This window comes from Mobula hypostoma, chromosome 18, assembly GCF_963921235.1.
Source record: "Mobula hypostoma chromosome 18, sMobHyp1.1, whole genome shotgun sequence".
NCBI lineage: Eukaryota > Metazoa > Chordata > Chondrichthyes > Myliobatiformes > Myliobatidae > Mobula > Mobula hypostoma.
Genome location: NC_086114.1, coordinates 11,499,851 through 11,521,258, shown reverse-complemented (window position 1 = coordinate 11,521,258; position 21,408 = coordinate 11,499,851). Strand labels below are relative to the sequence as shown.

The 21,408-nt window shown below is 39.8% G+C and overlaps 1 protein-coding gene across 4 annotated transcripts in view; it reads left to right on the top strand.

Annotated features, from left to right (window-relative positions):
• peak1 (pseudopodium-enriched atypical kinase 1) overlaps window positions 1-21,408 on the top strand; it is a 247,207-nt gene that overhangs the window by 26,372 nt on the left and 199,427 nt on the right. For 2 of the 4 annotated variants that reach the window (XM_063070442.1, XM_063070443.1), the window contains exon 2: window positions 17,495-17,586. The exons of the other annotated variants lie outside the window; for them this stretch is intronic. The gene's annotated coding sequence lies outside the window, so the exon portion shown is untranslated. The remainder of the gene's footprint in view (window positions 1-17,494; window positions 17,587-21,408) is intronic. 4 annotated transcript variants of the gene reach the window in all.

The window sequence follows — 21,408 nt, the reverse complement described above, 5'->3', positions numbered from 1 at the left end:
TGCTATCACTTGAGTGACTGCTTTATTCTATCTTCGCTTAGGTATTTGAAATTGTTTTTGGTGCCCTGGTGGAGCTGAATTATGAGCCACAGATTGAATTGCATCTGAGAATTTCTACTGCATGTGATATTGCTACCTAACCAGTGCTCTAATCTTCTGCATATTTTCTTTCGCTGCATTTTTCAAATGAGGTGTTAGGACAACATCAGTTCATTTACCCCAGATACTGCATGCTATCATTTGACTGACCATATGGCAGACAGAGTGGCAGTAAATTGAGTTATTTAATTGAAAGTATTAATATTTTATTGTAATCATGTGCTAAAAATTGAGACATTTTCATTTTCTACATTCTGACCAATACTTTCCTGCACCTAATTGATTCAAATGTATAATTCAGTACTTCCGTGTTTTCTTTCTTGGAAATGTCTGCTTCGGGAATATGATGCATTGTAGGTATCCACACCTGCTCTGCTGAAGAGGAATAGTTCAAAGATGATGCATTAACGTCCTTTTGACCATGACCTTTTTGGAAACGGATGAAGAATGCCTGCCCTCATTTGTCATTGAAAATTATGCAGAATATTTAAACAGTGCATTTAAAAGATTTTAATTCTGTAAAAAGTTGGTTCATAATTTTATGTATTTAAATTGAATTTCCAATGCTAAATTGTGGTAACAGCCTATGTACTGAAATTTAGTAGGTATTTGTGATCTTGCTCTTTATCTTTAGTAGAGCAACATTGGAAATAATAACACTAATATTTTTAATAGTATTTTCTCCTTCCTGTTTTCTCTCCTGAAGACACTGATACATGGTATTGGGTCTGGCTTTCTTACACGGTTAGTGATTATTACTATTAAACAGAGAGTAATCCTTGGTGATAGAACTTGATGGGCTTTAGTCTTACTTGTATCCTTTCTCAATACTTGCTGTGCCCAAGTAATGAATGGGTTCTGTTTTTTAGATATTCATAAGTTGATTTATCCGTTAAGTTGGAAAGTACACCAAAACACTACTCCATAGTATTGTACTGAATTGCCTCACAAGCAAAAAGGATAACAAGGACTTTTGAATTTAATAATATGGGATCTTGTGTGTATGTCAAACACTTATGACTGTTATGTGCTTGTGATGCCAATGCAAACACAAAAATTCTGAAGTCCACCCTATATTCATATATTTGATCCTACAAATGGTAGAAATAGTTTCTTCTCTTTCTCACCCTCCACTTTAGTAATTGTTATCTCTTAACGGTCTTGTGTGTTTGTGATGCCATTTTTGATTCGCAGCAGTGGTGTCCGTCAATTGGACATTACTAACCTGGGGATGGCTTATAGGTACAAACGTGCCTTTAGTCAGTCCTTTACAATCAGGCACAGAAATGCCTGATGTAAGGAAACCAATGCTCTTCTATATAATGCTACCCCTAGATGAAATACTGAGGATTGAACTTATTTCATTTTTGATTTGCAGTAAATTAGCTGCTCACAAGCTAAAAGGAACAACTTTGGAGCATTGGTATCATTTTCAAACATGAATTACCCTTCATAACCTGAAATATAATACCAAATTATGAAATAACATTATAGAATAAAACAAGTACTCCAAATGCAAATGGATAAATATTTACTGTCAAAAGAAGACTACATTTAAGTGACATTTATAATTTTAAAAAAGCCAGTTAGTTCAAAGAAAGTCTTCTCTGAAGGGTTTGTTTTTGTATGAATTTCTTGTACACTTCAGAAGAATCATCTTAATTTTCTTTGAAGTCCAGTTCAGTTCCCTTTTATTGATTTGCAGCATATGGATGGTGATAGTGAGGCAAGCATATGTTGCTTATGCCTTTTCGTCCCGGACAGGATATTAAAGGCTTGTTGAACCTTTGCAGTTCCAAAGTGGAGCTGAGCCAAATGCAATTCCGTTACAGGATTTTCACCCAGTGGTGGTGAAGGAACAGCAATTTATTTTGAAGGCAGGCAGAGACCAAACATTACTGATGGTTCAAGAAGATTGAAGGAAAGATTATTGTGTCACAATTACATGGGATTTCACAAGTGATGTTGGAAGAGCTCTGGCAGGGAAGGAAATGTAATTGGAGAGATCAAATTGCCCTTTGAGGGATGGGTAAGAGGAGGAAGATTGAGATTAGAGCAAATTCAAGAAATTTATAGTGGTCAAAGATATGGCAATAGGCAGCTAGTATGAAGGGGGTTGATGATGCAGGTTTGAAGCAGAGGGGAACATGGTTCATTAATAATTAATTAACATGACAGACAGGAAGGATTGTTCATGGCCCTTGGTTGAATAAGAATAGGATCAGGAGAACAGAAGTTGGGTCTCATTATGCAGTGTTCTGAGGTAGTATGAGGAAAGATGGAAAAATCATAATAGAAAGATGTTTATTTAGTTTTATGGGAGATCTTTAGAGGAAAATTGGCCTCGCTGGCATGTAAAGAATGGTGATTTATCAGATGGTTGGAGTTACAAGCAAGCACTAAACCTAAGTATCTTTAATTCAATATCAGAAAATTGTTTGTCGCACATGTCCTAAAATTTCTAGCTGGAAGCATGTTCATTAGCGAAGCAATAACGAAATCTGTGTATAAAATACTCTTGGGGCAAGGGACCTACTTTAATTGATATGTAAATAGAGAATCAGTATTTGAATGAAATTCTACAATCCATTTGAAAAATCACACTCGAATTTAAGTGGATTGAGAAAGGTGCTAGGAATCATCAGGAAATGTTTAATCACTTTAAATAATTTGACAATGCACAGTGTAACTGTTTCATTATAAGACCGTAGGATATAGGAGCAGAATTAGGCTATTTGGCCCATCGAGTTTACTCTGCCATTTCATCATGGCTGATCCATTTTCCCTCTCAGCCCCAGTCTCCTGCCTTCTCCCCCATATCCCTTCATGCCCTGACAATCAAGAATCTATCAACCTCTACCTTAAATATACCCAATGACTTGGTCTTGAATTCCACAGATTCACCTCTCTGTGGCTAAAGAAATTCCTCTCCATCTCCTTTCTAAAAAGGATGCCCCTCTATTCTGAGGCTGTGTCCTCTGGTCTGAGATTTCCCCATCATAGGAACCTCTCCACATCCACTCTATCAAGACCCTTCAACATTCAATAAGTTTTAATGAGCCAATCCCTGGTCCTCTGAATTCCAGTGAGTGGAGGCCCAGAGCCATCAAATGGTCTTCATATGACGTCTTTTAATCCCAGAATCATTTTAGCACCCTCCTTTGAACCCTCTCCAATGTCAGCTCATCCTCTCATAGATAAGGGGCCCAAAACTGCTCGCAGTACTCCAGGTAAGGCACATCAGTGCTTTATAAAGCTTCAACATTCCATCCTTGTTTTTAGGGTTAGGGTTAATTGCCTTCTTCACCATCGACTCAGCCGGCAAATGAACTTTTAGGGAATTCTTGCATGATGACTCTCAAGTCCCTTTGCACCTCAGGTTTTTAAATTTTTTCCATTTAGAAAATAGTCTGTCCTTATATTCTTTCTACCAAAGTGCATGACCATACACGTTCTGACATCGTATTTCATTTGCTACTTCTTTACCCATTCTCCTAAACTAAGTCCTTTTGTAGCCTTTCTACTTCCTCAAAACTGCCTGCCCCTTTACCTATCTTTGTATTGTCCGCAAACTTGGCCACAAGGACATCAATTCTGTCAACCAAGTCATTGACATATATCATTAAAGGAAGTGGTCCCAACACAGACCCCTGTGGAACACCACTAGTCACTGGCAGTCAGCTAGAAAAAGGTCCCTTTATTCCCACTCTTTGCCTCTTGCCAAACAGCCAATGCTTTATCCTTGCTAGCATCTTTCTTGGGTTCCTAACTTGTTAAGCAGCCTCATATGTGGCACCTTGTCAAAGGCCTTCTGAAAATCCAAGCACACAACGTCCACCGATTCTCCTTTGTCTAACATGCTTGTTATTTCTTCAAAGAATTCCAACTGATTTGTCAGGCAAGATTTTCCCTTAAGGAAACCATGCTGACCACAGCCTATTTTATTTTGTGTCTCCAATTACCTTGAGACTTAATCCTTGATCTTCAGATTAACTGGCCTATAATTTCTTTATTCTGCCTCTCTTCCTTCTTACTGAGTGGAGTGACATTTGCAATTTTCCATTCCTCTGGAACCATGCCAGAATCAATTGAGTCTTGAACGATCATTACTAATGCCTCCACAATTTCTTCAGCCACCTCTTTCAGAACCCAGGGGTGTGTACCATTTGGTCCAGGTGACTTATCTACCTTCAGACCTTTTAGCTTCTCTAGCACCTTTTCCCTAGTAATGGCAACTTCTCACACTTCTGCCCTCTGACACCCTTAAACCTCCGGCATACTGCTAACAACAGGAATTCTGCAGATGCTGGAAATTCAAACAACACACATCAAAGTTGCTGGTGAATGCAGCAGGCCAGGCAGCATCTCTAGGAAGAGGTACGGTCGACGTTTCAGGCCGAGACCTCTTCCTAGAGATGCTGCCTGACCTGCTGCGTTCACCAGCAACTTTGATGTGTGGCACACTGCTGGTGTCTTCCACAGTGAAGATTGATGTAAAATACTTATTCTGCCATTTCCTTGTCCGCATGGTAGTGTAGTGGTTAGCTACAGGTGACGCAGGTTCAATTCCCACCTGTAAGGAGTTTGTACTTTCTCCCCGTGACCAAGTGAGTTTCCTCTGGGTGCTCCGGTTTCCTCCAAAGACTTACTGGTTGGTAGGATAATTGGTCATTGTAAATTGTCCCATGATTAGGCTAGGATTAAATCGGGGAGTCTCTGGGCAGCAACACATGCAAAATGCTGGAGGAACTCAGCAGGCCAGGAAGCATCTATGGAAAAGAGTAAAGAATCGACGTTTTGGGCTGAGGCACTTCATCAGGACTGGAGAAAAAAGAGAAGTCAGAGTAAGAAGGTGCAGGGAGGGGTGGAGGAAGAAATACAAGGTAGTAGGTGATAGGTGAAACCGAGACCGACTGAAGGAAGAGGAACTAGCTGAGAGGATCAGAGAGATAGAAGCTGCTAATGAAGACATGCAGCATGGAGAAGCATGGTGCCTAGTCAATGAGATCAGTAGATGGAAAAAGTCCCCATCAGGTCAAATAAATGGTAAAACAACAGAGGACCATGTCCTGACATGGTTTACCCACTTTAAGAACCTGCTGGGAAGCCGTCCAATGATCAGGGAAGAAGAAGAGGACATACCCACGATACTAACGCAAGTCGACATCGATAACGGCCCATTCACCATTGAGGAACTGAAGAAGGCCAAATATGCGCTCAAACAGGGCAGGAGCGCTGGACCACATGGTATACCACCAGATGTCCTGAAGAACTGTGACCTGGACGACATCTTGCTGGACATATGTAATACGGCATTGATGAAAGGCAACAAACTAGTGGTCACTCTCAAACATTATCCCAGTCCCCAAGTCTGGATCTCTCACAAAGACAGATAACTACCGCAGTATCAGCTTGACCTGCATCTTAGCAAAGTTATACCATCGGAAGATCTTGAAAAGGATTCGCTCCGCCATTGACCCGAAGCTAAGATTCAATCAGAATGGTTTTCCGCAGAATGCAAATACTTGCTCTCCGTAGGATCATCAAGGAAGTCAAGAAGAACAACCTACCAGCCGTGCTTACTTACATCGATTTTCGCAAAGCTTTTGACTCCATTCATCAAGGTAAAATGGTGAAGACCCTGGAAGCTTACGGAGTGCCAGACCATCTACTGAGAGCAATAGAGTCCAGCTATACCAAAACCATGGCGAAAGTTGTATCACCAGATGGAGAAACAGCAGTGTTCAAACTCCTAGCTGGTGTGCTGCAAGGAGACACTCTGGCACCCTACATCTTTATAATCGTCCTTGATTACGCTCTGTGTCAAGCTACCAAAGATCATGACAACCTTGGTTTCACCATAAAACCAGGGCGAACCAAAAGGGTCAGACCAGTTACGCTCACAGATCTTGATTTTGCAGGTGACGTAGTCCTGCTCTCTGACCAGATGGAGGAAGCACAGCAGCTACTGACAAAAGTGGAAATTGAACGCAATAAAGTTGGACTTCACCTAAACGCTAAAAAGACAGAGTACATGGCGTTTAACTGCGACCAAGGTACTCTCAAGACCATAGTGAATGATACCATTAAGAAAGTCTTTGACTACAAGTACCTCGGGTCAAGAATGATGAGTTTGGAGAAGGACATAAAGATAAGGAAGGTGCTGGCGTGGAGGGCTATGAACAACATGGAGGAAATCTGGAAGTCGAACCTGTCCAGAGGGCTTAAAGAGAGGATTTTCATAGCAGTCATAGAGTCCATTCTCACGTACGGATGTGATTCATGGACACTTACCAAGACGATGCTAAAGTCTCTAGATGGTTGCTATACGTGAATGCTCTGGATGGCTCTTGATGTGAGTTGGCAACAGCACATGACGAACGTCGAGCTCTATAACAACCTACCGATGCTCACCACTAAAATTGAGGCGAGAAGACTGCAACTAGTGGGGCACTGTCTACGCCACCCCGAGCTACCTGCCAGCTTAGTCATCTAATGGGAGCCCAAGCATGGGAGGATGAACCCTGGGTGCCCTCCCAAGACTATGGTCAACACGCTCCTAGAAGACAGCGGCGTGGCTAATGTAGATGAACTGAACACACTGATGAGGGAGAGGGAGAAGTGGAGAGTCCATCATCGTGCCTGATGCTGGACCCCTAGGCCTGAGTCGACGTAGTAGTAGTAACCGAGAAGGGAAAGCGGGTTGAACCTGGAGAGTTGATTGTGAAAGAGATAAAGGGCTGGAGAAGGGGGAATCTGATAGGAGAGATCAGAAGGCCGTGGAAAAAAGGGATGGGGGAGGAGTACCACAGGGAGGTGATGGGCAGGTAAGGTGATTACGTGAGAGAGGGAAATGGGAATGGTGAAAGTGGGATAGGGTATTACCGGAAGTTTGAGGAATCAGTGTTCATGTCATCAGGTTGGAGGTTACTCAGACGGAATATTAAGTGTTGCTGCTCCAATTTGTGGCCTCATCATGGCACTAAGGCAGGCAATGGACTGACATGTCAGAATGGGAAGTGGAATTAAAATGGGTGACTACTGGGAGATCCTGCTTTTTCTGGCGGATGGAACATAGGTGCTTGGCAAAGTGGTCTCCCAATCTATGTTGGCTCTCACCAATATGCAGGAGGCAACACCAGGAGCACCGGATACGGTAGATGACCGCAACAGACTCACAGGTGAAGTGTTGCCTCACCTGGAATGGCTTTTTGGGGCCCTGAATGGTAGTGAGGGAGGAGGTGTTTGAGAGGGTGTAGTATCTGTTTTGCTTGTAACGATTAGTGCCAGGAGGGAGATCAGGAGATCAGTGGGGAGGAGAGACGAATGGATAAGAAAGTCCTTTAGGGAGCAATCCCTGCAGAAAGCAGAAGGTGGGGGGAGGGGGAGGAAAAGATGTGCTTGGTGGTGGGATCCTGTTGGAGATGGTGGAAGTTACGGAAAATTATGAGCTCAACATGGAGGCTGGTGGAGTGGTAGGTAAGGACAAGAGGAACCCTACCCATGGTGGGGTGGCAGGAGGATGTCTTTTATAAAGCTATCACCTACTACCTTGTATTTCTTCCAAACCTCTCCCCACCACCTTACTCTTTTTCGTAGATGCTGCCTGACCTGCTGAGTTCCTCCAGCATTTTGTGTGTGTGTTGCTTGGATTTCCAGCATTTACAGATTTTTTCCTGTTTGTAATTGCTGGGTGGTGTAGCTTGAAGAGGCAGAAGGGCCTATTCAATGCTGTATCTCAATCAATCAATCAATTAATAATAAAAAAATAAAATTATGTTAAATTGCTACCTCTCCAGCATCATTTTCCAGGGGGCCTCTCTTTTACACTTTCTGTATCCTCTTCAATATTATTGACTAGCTTACCTTCGTATTTCATCTCTTTTTTTCTTTATGACCTTTTCAGTTTCCTTCTGTTGGTTTTTAAAAGGCTCCCAATCCTCCAATTTCCCAATAATTTTTTGCTGTATTATATGCCCTCTCTTTGGCTTTTATGTTGGCTTTGACTTCTCTTGTCAGCCATGGCTGTGTCATCCTGCCTTTAGAATACTACTTCCTCTTTGGGATGTACTGTATATATCCTGTGCCTTCTAAATTGCTCCCAGAAATTACAGCCATTGCTGCTCTGGTGTCATCCCTGCCATTGTTCTTTTGCAGTTAATTTTTATCCAGCTCCTCTCTCATGGCTCTGTATTTCTCTTTACTCTACTGTAATACTGATACATCTGACTTTAGCAGCTCCTTCTCAAATTGCAGGGTGAATACTGTCATGTTATGATCATTTGTCCCTAAGGGTGCTTTACTTTAAGTTTTCCAAACAATTCTGGTTCACTGCACGGCACCCAATCCAGAATAGTTGATCCTCTAGTGGGCTCAACATGAGTTGCTCATAGGCATTCTAGAAATTCCCCCCTTGGGATCCAGCACCGACCTGATTTTCCCAATCTATCTGCATATTGAAGTCCCTCATGACTGTTGTAACATTGTCCTTTTGACGTGCATTTTCTACCTCCAGTTGTATTTTGTAGACTACATCTTTACTACTGTTCAGGGTCTGTATATAACTCTCATCAGTGTCTTTTTACCCTTGCAGCTCTACCCACAACGATTCAACACTTTCCAACTGATTTGTCACCAATGTTACCTCTTTCATTTTTTAACCAACAGAGCCATGCCACCTCCTCTGCCTACCTGCCTGTTCTTTGACACAATGTGCATTCTTGTACATTAAGCTCCTAGCTGTAATCTTCTTTCAGCCACGATTGTGATGCCCACAACTTCATACATGCCAATCTGCAATTGTGCTACAAGTTCATCTGCTTTATTCCTTTTATCAACCTTTTATGTTACAACTCATCCTGTCGATTGTAGTTTTGCCCTTAACATCAGTCTCTCTTTGCTATCAGTCTCACTTCACACTGCCTCTGTTTGTAAACCAACTACTTCATCCTCACTACTATCACTTCGATTCTATTCTACCCCCCCCCCGCCAAACTATCTTTGAATCTCCAAAAATATGTTAAGTATTTATGATAAGCACAAACCTGATGAAGGGTCTTGGCCTGAAACGTCATCTGTTTACTCTTTACCATAGTGGCTGCCTGGACTGCTAAGTTTATCCAGTATTTTGTATGTGTTGCTTAAATATTTATGACCTGGGAGCAAAGTTGCAACTTGTGTAAACCTATTTGTGTAAGGATCTTAATTTAAAAACAAGGAAATTTGGATGAAATTTGGTCTATAGGTCATATTATTGAATGGGATGAGTTTCTGGAGTTGGTATTTTGGTCTGCCTACAAATACATGGGAGAACAACAACACGATGTGTATAAGATGAAGAGAGGCATTGATTGTGTGGATAGTCAGAGGTTTCCCAGGGCTGAAATGGTTGCCACAAGAGGACACAGGTTTAAGATGCTGGGGAGTAGGTACGGAGGAGATGTCAGGGGTAAGTTTTTTACGCAGAGAGTGGTGAGTGCATGGAATGTGCTGCCGGCAACAGTGGTGGAGGCGGATAGGATACGGTCTTTTAAAAGACTTTTGGATAGGTACATGGAGCTTAGAAAAATAGAGGGCTATGGGTAAGCCTAGTAATTTCTAAGGTAGGGACATGTTCGCCACAACTTTGTGGGCTGAAGGGCCTGTATTGTCCTGTAGGTTTTCTATGTTTCTAAGGGAAAACTTGCTTGACTATAATAGCTCGCACCAAAATTTCAAATAGTTTTCTACTGTAATTGTGAACATAATGAAGGGAGATTCATGTGAGGGAAGGTGTTCCTGTAAATTTTTTTTCCCCAAATGAAAATTGGATATCATGGTCCTTGGCATAGCATTTAAGGTGAGGCAGATAGTGCTGTGGAATGCTCATTCTCATTGCCTATTTCGTATCTCTCTACCCTGCAATGAAAAGAGTTGATCGAAAAGGTTCTGTATGGAAAAGGTGAGCTCTTTGCCCGTTGTCAATATTGCTGATCTAGATTGTGTGGGCATACTTCTGCTTACGTGGTTTCAAGTGCCTTAGTTTTCCTGAAGATCAGTTTATTGAAGATTCCTGATCCAAACTTAATTGCTCTTTTGCATTTTTTTAAGATGTACCAGCACCGACTATATTAACTTCCTCCACTGCTGTTACAACCGCAATTAGAACATCATGATATGGAATATTTCACCTAACTTTTGTGGCTCAAGCAAAATAGGATCATGGACTTAGTAAGGAAGATTAGGATTCATGCAGCAGATAATTGGGTATTATTTATTGAGAATAGGCTCTTCTGGTCCTTCAAGGCATGCCGCCCAGAAAACTCCATTTTAACCTCAGCCTATTCATGGAGCAATTTACAATGACCAATTAACCTACTAACTGGTCTTTGGGCTGTGGGAGGAACCTGGGTCACCCAGAGAAAACCCATGCAGTCCACGGGGAGGACATACAGACTCCTTACAGATGGTTTCAGGATTGAACTCCGAACTCTGATGCCCGGACCTGTAATAGCATGCACTAACCGCCACGCTATGGCGGTGCCCCAGGTTCGTCATGTTCTTGTGTGTGATGTATACAGCATGCAAAGTTTCACCATGCTTGTTGGGAAAATTTGAATATTACTTGAATAATTTGTTTGTTGGATTAGAAAAAATATATATTGACCACTATAAAATTATTCTGAAACAATTCTAGTTAAAACCAGCTTCTCTGTAGAAATTATAGAGTTCCCTCTGGTGACAGGAAACTAGTAGTGCAGGATTTAAATTTGGCCCCCTTTAAGTGCAAGAAAATTTAATCCAATCGAAGAGATCTTGATCCAAATATTAGCTGCTTGGCTTCATAGATCAATAAAGATGTGTGATAGTAATATGAGAGAGGCAATTTTTACCATCAAATTATTGTCTTTGATGATACATAAATTGTAGGATTTGTGTGACTGGCTAGCCTCACTTTTCAGCCAAAAATTTAACAATGCAAATTCAGGATATAGTTTGTATTCGATGACTTGACATTTTGACATCTGACAGCTTATTGATCTACAGTTTGACTCTCTCTGCTTTCCTAAGTGCACTTTTGTACGACTAAAGCCATTCTGCATAATGTCTGCCATTGATTTTCTAACAACATCTATTTCAGGTTGAACCCAACTCTTTGTGATTTCAACATTGCATTTGAATCATTTGTCCCAGATAGCCCTCTATTGAACAAAAAATACATATCAATAAAAACCCAATAATCCATTATCTGACTATTTGGCATTTGGCTCACTGGGTGCTGATTTTTGCACTCCCTTCCACTCACTGGGGCCCTAATTCTTGTGCTTCATTTAAGCTATTGAGGTTCTCTGGAAAATTCATTGTTCTGTTGTATAAGATTTAAAATGATAGTGAATTAAGTATGTATAATAAAGTATTAATATAGTAACATCTGATAGTGTGGAAAAGCCTGGGTATGCTGCATCAATGGAGTTTGTCTGCACTTAAGTACATCTCCTAATATTGTTCTTATCTACCTCTGTCTCAACTATTTTCCTGTTGCAATGCTAATCATAAAGTCATAAATCTACTGTTCTGAGTTCTCTCCCATTTGACACTGACAATAAATCATTCCAACTGAACTTTTGCTGCATGTGTCCAAAGTTACACCAGCTACTATTCATGCATTACCTCTGTCTTGATTTGGGCCGATGCTCAGGATAAAGATCAGTTTGTGTAGTAGCCCTCCATAACTTTTCCCCTTTATCTTCAGTTGACCCTCCCCTATTGTTATAATTCACTGCTCTAAAATGCTTTATGCTTTAACTGCTTGTCTGTTTTCTAGTGGGATAATTTGTTATGTTACCTCAGTCATGGAAAGTTTGATTGAATTTGTTCTGACAATGGAATCAAATAGACAAAGTGAAAGTGAGGTGCGCGTTTTATAAAGAATCAGATCAAATTAATACCGATGCAGGGTCTTGCCATGAAATGTTGACTATTCCTACCAACCCCCATACTCCTGCCTTCCCCGAACCCCGCAGTTGCTGTTCAACTCATTGAGGTCCTCTGGCAGTATGCTTTTAGTGTCAGATTCTACCATCTGCAGTCTCTTTTGACTCCATTTTGCTAATTCCACTGCAAAGTGTTTTCAAAATTTTGAAGAATTACTGTATTCCTCCTCTTCTTGGAAGTTCTATTGTCCATCTCTTCCTGCTTCCTTCACAAGGGGGCTCGCCTCCAGGCTCCTGAACTTTTGCAAAACCACCCGTCCCCATGCTCCAACACTCCACGAGGTTGCCTTCCTCTTTCACCGTCTGCTGTTCTCACTACAGAGCCCCACCTTCCGCTATGTATCCCAATCCCTGACCCATCACCACTCCCTTTCATCTGAGCACTTCCTCCCCTTCTACCCCTATGTCTTGCAGCAACTTCAATCCTCACTGAGTCTTCACTACTTCTCCCACTACTTCCTAACTTAATTTCCATCTCTCCAATGCTGAGAATCAGTCCTCAGCAGAGGTTTTGTCTTTGTACCCTTGCATTCAGATCTCAAATGGTTTCAAGTCCATATCAATGCCAAGCTCTCTTTCTGTCACCTCCATGGCTTCTAATTTAGGAAAGAGTCCTCTCTTTCACCTCCCCTACTGACGACCCCTTCTTGAATCTACAGTACTCCTTTTCCTCTTGGATACCTCCTTTGGGTCTTTTTGTTTCTGATAATTATAATCGACTCTCTTTCACTCCAACCTTACTCTGTTTGAACACACAGTACTCCACTCACTTTACTCCAATCCCAGCCTACTGAAACAAACTTTAAGTCAGGATCTCAACCTGAGATGTTGACAATTTTTTTCTTCCCTCAGATGTTGTTTAATTCTTGGAGTTCTTCCAGCAATTTGCATATTGCACCAGGTTCCAGCATCTTCAATCTCTTGTGTCTACAAAATCAGTTAATTTTACGGTTACTGAGAATTTACTTTAGCAGTGCATAGTTGAAGTTTCATATGCCCTTTTTGATAACACTCTGTGTAACCTGAGCAGATCATGTAAATTAATTGAAAATAAGGGTTGTTCCTGATCCTTTTGTGCCGAATACTTTGTTGTACATGTATAAATTACGACACATTTATCAGGAATAGAGAGCCTGACTAAACTGTTTCCTATTTTTCTCTTCCTCTGTATTTACAAAACCTCATGTATTGGATTCTATCACAGTGAATAAATTTAGTTGACCTCTGGTGGCACCTCTTTGTTCTGTAGTACTCTGTTAAAGTGAAGTATATTTCTATGCAAGGAATTAAGAAAATACAAGTCATAATCTAGCAAATAATATATACCCATGAAACACATTTTTAAGATAATGAGTTACTTTCCATGAGGGGTTATTACGAGGCTTTTTAACGTATCAGTATACTGTGAAAGTCTACTTTTACAATGAAAAGTTTTAATGTAGATTTATTTGATTATAGGTTTTAATTTGAAAATTATATTATGGAATCTTTCACATGTATTTGAGGTCGTATGGGTATATTTTGTGCGCTCTCTGTAAATTCAGTTGTCTTTTGGCTAGAGCGAGAAAGGAGAAGGGAGAAACTAGCCATTGAAGAAAGTTTCAACATATATTGATATGAATAACTGAACAAGTGCAAAGTCATGAAATGAAAGAATTAATACAGGGTAATCTGGACACTATGAAAATGAGTAAATAATACATTATTTGATAGTATGGAAACAAAAAACAAAAACAGTATTGTCATTTTTAAAAGCTTATTTCAGGAGACATGGGCTACAGATTTGTGTGTGACCTGTTGAAAATATTTACCTTAAGCAATGTGTGCATGTTCTCTGTGCCTCTTGGAAGAAATTGAATACAATGAATGCAAAAATGTATGTTTGTGCAGTAATATATTTGTGCAGTTGGTGGACTGATGAAGATGAGATTACTGGATATATGTATAGTCTTTTAAAAAAGCCCTGCCAGAGGGTTTTTGCATGTTAACTGGAATATGAAGTTGCCTCAATATTGATTGGAACAATAGAAAGGAGCTAGTAACTCTAAGAATTTCCGGTGTTAGGTTTTATTTTATATTTTTCTCCATGAACTAAGTCCAGTATGTATGAGTGAGTGGGAAAGAGTCATGTGGATGTACCTGGCAGCTATTGGGAAGAAGTGATGATATTTGTTTAATTTAAACACTGCAACATGGCTTATGTTATTCCATTGTTTAAGGATAGCAAGGACTAGCAAGAGTACTACAGGCTGGTTAACAGTTCTGGTACAGTTACTGCAGGGAATACTGTTGAACAAGATCTACCTAAATTTGGATAGACCTAGTCTGATTAAGAGGATTCAGCACAGCTTTGTGTTTTGGAAATTGTGCTTGCTGAACCTTCTAGAATTTTTTGCAGTGACCTGTAAAGTAGATTAAGGTGGGAGCGTGAATGTTGTCTCTGTACTTTCGCAGGACCTTTGACAGGATCCCGCATGGTAAACTTATCTGGAAAGTTAGGTCCCATAGAACCCAGTGAGAGCTAGTTAGGAAGCAGAAGATGGTGGCTGAAGTTTTTTTTTCTCAGAATGCAGGCCGGTGATTAGTCGTTTGCTGCGGGGGTTGGTGTTCAGAACCGGGTTATTCATTATCTGTAGAACTGATTTAGAAGCAATTGCACATGGCTTGATCTATAAGTGTGCAGATGACACAACATTAGGAGGTATATTGATAGTGGTGAAGAAGGTTATTGTAGAATACATGAGTACAAACCAGTTTAGGACTTGTACTATAAACGGCAGGGCAGAAGGGAGTGTGTTGAAATTATATGCTGGTCATCAGTAGTCTTTAACGTTGGAGTACAAGTATAGAGGTCATTGAAGGTGATGTCACATTTAGACAGGGTGGTGTAAAAGGCATTCAGCACACTGGCCTCCATCAAGCAGGGCATTGAAAATAGCATTTGGGTCATTATGTTGAAGTTGTATAAGCCGTTGGTGAGGCCACACTTTGGAGTACTGTGTGCAGGTTTGGTAACCCTGTTATAGAAAAGGCATGTTCCTAAACTGAAAAGAATTCAGAAAAGATTTCTGAGAACGTTGCTAGTACTAGAGGGCCTGAATTGTAGGGAGAGGTTGATTAGGCTAGATATTTATCCCTTGGAGCATAAGGATATGAGGGGCACCATTATAGAAATGTTTAAAATTATGAGAGGCATAGATTGTAACAATCCTTTCCATAGGGTAAGTGAGTCGGAAGCTAGGGGACACAGGTTAATGGTGAGAGGGAAAAAGATGTCGAGGGACCTGCGGAGTAATTTTCACTGCTGAGGGTGGTGGAATGAGCTGCCAGAGGAAGTGGTTGAGGCAGGTAAAATAGTATATTTTATGAAGCATTTGGATAGGTACCTAGATATGCAAGGCTGAATATGGGCTGAATGCAGGAAATTGGGACTAGTTTGGTCAGCACTATGGTCAGCATGGGCTTGTTGGGCTGAAGGGCCTGTATCCATGCTGTATTGCCCTATGACTAACCTTTATTCAGCACCATTATGGATAAAGTAGTCTGTACAGAGTTATGAGTGGTTTGATACAGACAATGTTCTGGAATAACAACTTCTGTAATTATAAAATATACTCTTTAGGTTGGTTAGCACACTCTAAACTTAATTCATATGGTTCTGGTGACGTCATCGTCCGGAATGGCAGCTTAAATCAACAGCTCCTCTGGAAAAACACATATTTTGCCCCGTTAATCCATCAACTATAAGATCTTTTGAAAATATCTGAATTAATAGAGGGGGCAAGAATGGGGGAAAAAGAATGGAGATAAAAAAAAGCACCACTGTGGAGCCTATGGAAGAGAGGTGTGCAGCGCGCGGCTCTCCTACACGTGCAAGTGGCAGCGAGGCTGACGCTGGGCCTCGTGCAGGCGAAGCAGCAAATATGATAAGGATTCTGGAAGAGATAAGGGAAGTCCAAAAAGATATAGAGCAACAACTCAATGATATAAAGTCAGAGCTCGCCAAGGTCAATCAGAAAATAGCGGTGGCAGAGACTCGAACTGAGAAGGTGGAAGATCGCGTGCAAAATGTGGAACAGATACTAAGTAAGACGATAAAAATATTAGATCAACAGGAAAGTAAATTGCTTGACCAGGAGGGAAGATTGCAACGGAAAAATATCAGGATTTATAATGTTCCCGAAGAAGCGGAGGGATTGTCGATGATAGACTTTGGAGAAAAACTGCTGCGGAAATCGCTGGAGATTCCCCAGTCTATGGAGATTGAAATTCAGAGGGCGCATTGTTCGCTGGTCCTGTGGCCTCCCAGAGACAGACAAAGTAAACCGCGCTCAATAGTACTTAAATTCCTTCAATTCAAGAGCAAGGCGGAGATTCTACGAAGGGCCTGGGGTAAGAAGAGGGTGTTTTGGAATGGGAAGTTAATATACTTCGATCATGATTACCCCCCGGCGGTCCTACAGAAACGGAAGGAATATTCTGAAGCAAAACGAATATTAAAGCAAGAAAAGATTAAATTCCAAACCCCATACCCTGCTAAACTGAGGGTATTTTACCAAGAAGAAATACAGTTATATCCGACGGTGGAAGAGGTGACTACAGACATGAATAACAGAGGACTGCTCATTAGCGTGGTCAAACCAAGGGGAAAGTCTGGCTGAGCAGTTATCCCGATCTGCTTGGGAAATAGTAAGAGAACCGAGAAAGCAGGGGATGGGAACAGGACGAGAGATGGATATTAGGAAGAGACTGTGAGTTCTCCGAGGGGCTAACTTTAAAAGTGCTGAGAAACTAAACGGAAGCAAAAATAAATGGTGATATACCTATATCGAGAAATATGTATTATAATGTGGATTTTATATTACTCAAATTTTTAAAAAATTCATTCATTCATTCATTCCTTTTTCCCCACCTAAATGAGAATATATACATGGGAGGAATACACAGGGAAATCATTTCTGTGTAATGGACATAGGTTATTTTACTTACTTTTATAGGTACTGCAGCGGGGGCCCTCAACTCACAGGTAGGAGGGGCTATCCCTTATGGCTAGACGTTTCTTCCAGCTCAACCCGGGGTCATCTAGAGACCCCAGCCTTGGAATCACACCTTGGTTGCCTTCTTTTTATTACTCACGTTTCTTGGCTTTATTTGTTTAGGGAGTAGATTGATTAAATTATATTCTGCAAATTTCAATGATATACTAACGGATAAATACACGTGGCTAAGGACAAAGTAAACTTCATTTCTTCTAATGTTAATGGGCTGTTGAATCCAGTCAAGTGCAGTAAAATTATATCAAAAATGAAAAAGAGAACAAGCCCATGTAGTATATTTACAGGAAACTCACTTAAGTGAAAATGAGCATGGAAAATTAAAGAGAATGGGCTTCACTAATTTGTTTTTCTCCTCATATAAATCAGGACATAGAAGAGGAGTTGCTATTCTCATCTCAAGCAAGCTAAATTTTGAAGAAGTATTCGAAATGGGAGATAAGGAGGGCAGATATATTCTGGTAAGGGGGAATATAGATGGAAATCCAGTTACTTTATTAAATATATACGCACCCACAGGAAGTGATATTAGTTTCTTCCAGAAAATTACTAATATTATGGTAACAGAAACAGAAGGGCTCTTGATATGTGGGGGAGACTTAAATTCACAATTACAACCAAAGTTGGACTCTTCCAATAGAAAAACTTATGAAACAAAGTCCTTACATAAGAAAGTTAACACTTCTTGAGGATGTTGGTCTAATTGATATATGGAGGGACCTTTTCCCCGACAGAAGGGATTACACTCATTATTCTGCCCCTCCCCCCCATTCCATATCTACAAGCATAGACTATTTCATAACATTTGGAAAAGACAGAGACAAAATAGTCACCTGTGGAATTGGGATAATAGATGTAAGTGACCATGCACCTATATATTTATCTGTTGATTTTGACCTACAACCAAAGAATACTATTTGGAAACTAAATGCAAGTCTACTCAATGATCTCTATTTTAAGGAACAAATTAAAAAAGAAATTGGTCTTTACTAAGAATTCAATGATAATGGAGAGGTTTCACCTCCCATTCTATGGAATACTCTGAAGGCTGCCTTAAGAAGGAAAATTATAGTGATATCTTCATATAAGAAAAAATAATAAGGAATAAAACATTAGAGGAATTACAAAGTAAGCTGAAGGAACTAGAAAAAAAAACAAATTGAGTTTGGCACAGGATACACTAGAAGAAGCTAAAAAAATTAGGAATGAAATTAATAGTTTGGCTACACAAGAAATTAGAAAAAATTTAATGTTTCTGAAACAGAGACACTATGAAAGTGGATCTAAACCTATGAAAATACTGGCGTGGAAACAGGAAAAAATAGCAAAAAATACAATTCGTAGAATTAGGGATCCAAGAACAAAAGTGATAAAAAAAATAAGGTAAGTGAAATTCATGAAGCTTTTGAAATGTTTTACAAAACTCTATATTCCAAAGTTCCAGGGGGAAACTTAACCCAAATTGACACCTTCCTGAATTCTTTAGAGTTACCCACTTTAAGCAAAGAACAAAATAGAAAGATGACTGCTGACATAACTGAAGCTGAACTAAAAACTGCAATTGGTAGGTTTAAATTAAGCAAGTCACCAGGATCAGATGGATATACGGCAGAGTGGTATAAAGAGTTTAGAAGTGAGTTAATCCCTGTTTACTCCCCCACACTGAACTGGGCCCTGAGAAAGGCGCAAATGCCACCCAGCTGGAAGGAGGCGATAATCTCAGCTATACCAAAAGAAGGCAAGGATAAAATGGAATGTGGGTCATTTAGACCAATGTTTGTTCTTAATGTGGATTATAGAATATTTACCTCCAACATGGCCAAATGATTAGAAGAGTTTCTCCCCACACTGATACAATGATCAGACAGGTTTCATACAACAACGCCAAACACAAGGCAATATACGAAGGACACTTCACATTATGGATCATATAAAAAAAATGAAATTGAAGCAATAGTAATAAGCGTGGATGCTGAAAAGGCATTTGATTCATTTAACTGGAATTTTCTTTATAGAGTTTTACATAGATTTGGTCTACATGACACAATTATTAAAACTATACAGGCACTATACGACAATCCTACTGCCAGGATTAAAATCAATGGATATTTATCTAATGGTTTTACCCTAGAAAGGGGCCGAGACAGGGTTGTGCATGGTCACTGCTACTCTTCGCATTATATCTGGAACCATTAACTCAATACATTAGACAAAATGAAGATATCAGGGGAATTACTATTAAAGGGACAGAGCATAAATTGGCCTATTACGCGGATAACATTTTGATCTATCTAGGGCAACCAACAGGCTCTTTACCTAAATTGATGCAATCCTTTGAACAACATGGCCAATTATCAGGATATAAGATCAACATAGATAAAACCCAACTACTTTCATATAACTATAGCCCACCAAGAGAAATTGAAAGTAGATATCCTTGGGCATGGCAAACAGTCCGTCAAATATTTGGGCATCATTATGCCAAAAGATTTGGCAAAATTATCAGAATGCAATTATCGGCCTATATATAAAAAAATTAAGGAAGATATAACAAGGTGGATCCTAATTCCTTCTCTTGGTTTCAGTTCAAGGATTGAATCTATTAAAATGAATATACTGCCCAGACTACTATATCTCTTTCAGACCCTACCAATAGAGATTAACCAAAATCAATTCAATGACTGGAACAAGATGCTATCAAGATATATATGGCAAGGTAAAAGGCCTAGGGTTCGTCTCAAAACTTTGCAATTAGCTGAGGAAAAGGGGGGATAGGGCCTACCTTCTCTTAGAGATTATTAGTTTACAGCACAGTTGAGAGCTGTGATATGCTGGTGCAACCCATCATATGACGCTCTATGGAAAAACATTGAGGAGAGGATACTTTCCATCCCCATACAGGCAATTTTGGCTGATAACAACCTACAGAGTTACATAAATAATATTGACAACCCGTGGGTGAAATGGACTCTTAAAATATGGAAAACTATTATAAAAGAATATAAACTAGAGAGAGACATTGCAATTCTTAAATGGCGTGCATATGACTCAGATTTTACGCCGAATAAACTGGATGCTAGATTTAAGGACTGGACAGCTAAAGGAATAACAGCTATTTGCAATATAATGAAAGAAGAATCACTGTTCAGTTTTGAAATGCTCAAAGAGAAACACTTATAGTCATAGTCATACTTTATTGATCACGGGGGAAATTGGTTTTCGTTACAGTTGCACCATAAATAATTAAATAGTATTAAAACCATAAATAGTTAAATAGTAATATGTAAATTATGCCAGGAAATAAGTCCAGGACCAGCCTATTGGCTCAGGGTGTCTGACTCTCCAAGGGAGGAGTTGTAAAGTTTGATGGCCACAGGCAGGAATGACTTCCTATGAAGCACATTATTAGAAAAATGAGACTTTTACCGGTATTTACAGATGCGACGGTATGTTAATAGGACGGTTAAAAATGTAACCAAGGCAAATACATGTCTGATAGAGCTATTTAGAAAAGCTTATAATTCAGACAACGATAGTAAAATCATTTCAAGTGTGTATAAGGGTTTGTCAAATCTTAAAACACATTCGACTTCATACATTAAAACAAAATGGGAGAAGGAAGGAGGGATAATAATATCTGAGGGAGACTGGACAATACTATGGAGGTATCAATGGAAGTGTACCAGTTCACAGAAGTGGAGGGAGTTCGGGTGGAAAAACTTGATAAGATATTTTATTACACCCTCTCATAAATCCCATTATGATAGTAATTCCCCTGTTTGCTGGAGAAATTGTGGAAATCAAAATGTAAACCATTGTCATATTTTCTGGGAATGCCCCGTTATCAAAGACTATTGGAGTGGGATACATAATGCCCTAAAAGACAACTTTAAAAGTGAAATACTGTTAGAGAGTAAGACCGTATATTTTGGGTATATACCTCAAGAATCGTTGAAAAGGGATAAATATTTAATTAATGTACCGCTGGTGGCTGGTAAAAAGACCCTTACCAGGAAATGCTTATCACAGGAGAGCCCAACTTTAAATGTATGGATGGAAATTACAATGGACGTTTACAAAATGGAGAAGATAACAGCATCTGTTAATCATAAGTTCGAACAATTTTATTCATACTGGAAAAAATGGTTTAACTACATAACATCTCATAGGCCTGATTTTATTCACACAAGTCAGTGAATATGTTGTAAAAAAAAAAGATCACTCCCTAAGAAGATAGTTTTCTTCTTTTGATTGTTCTTTCTTTCCTCTCCTTTCTATAAGTG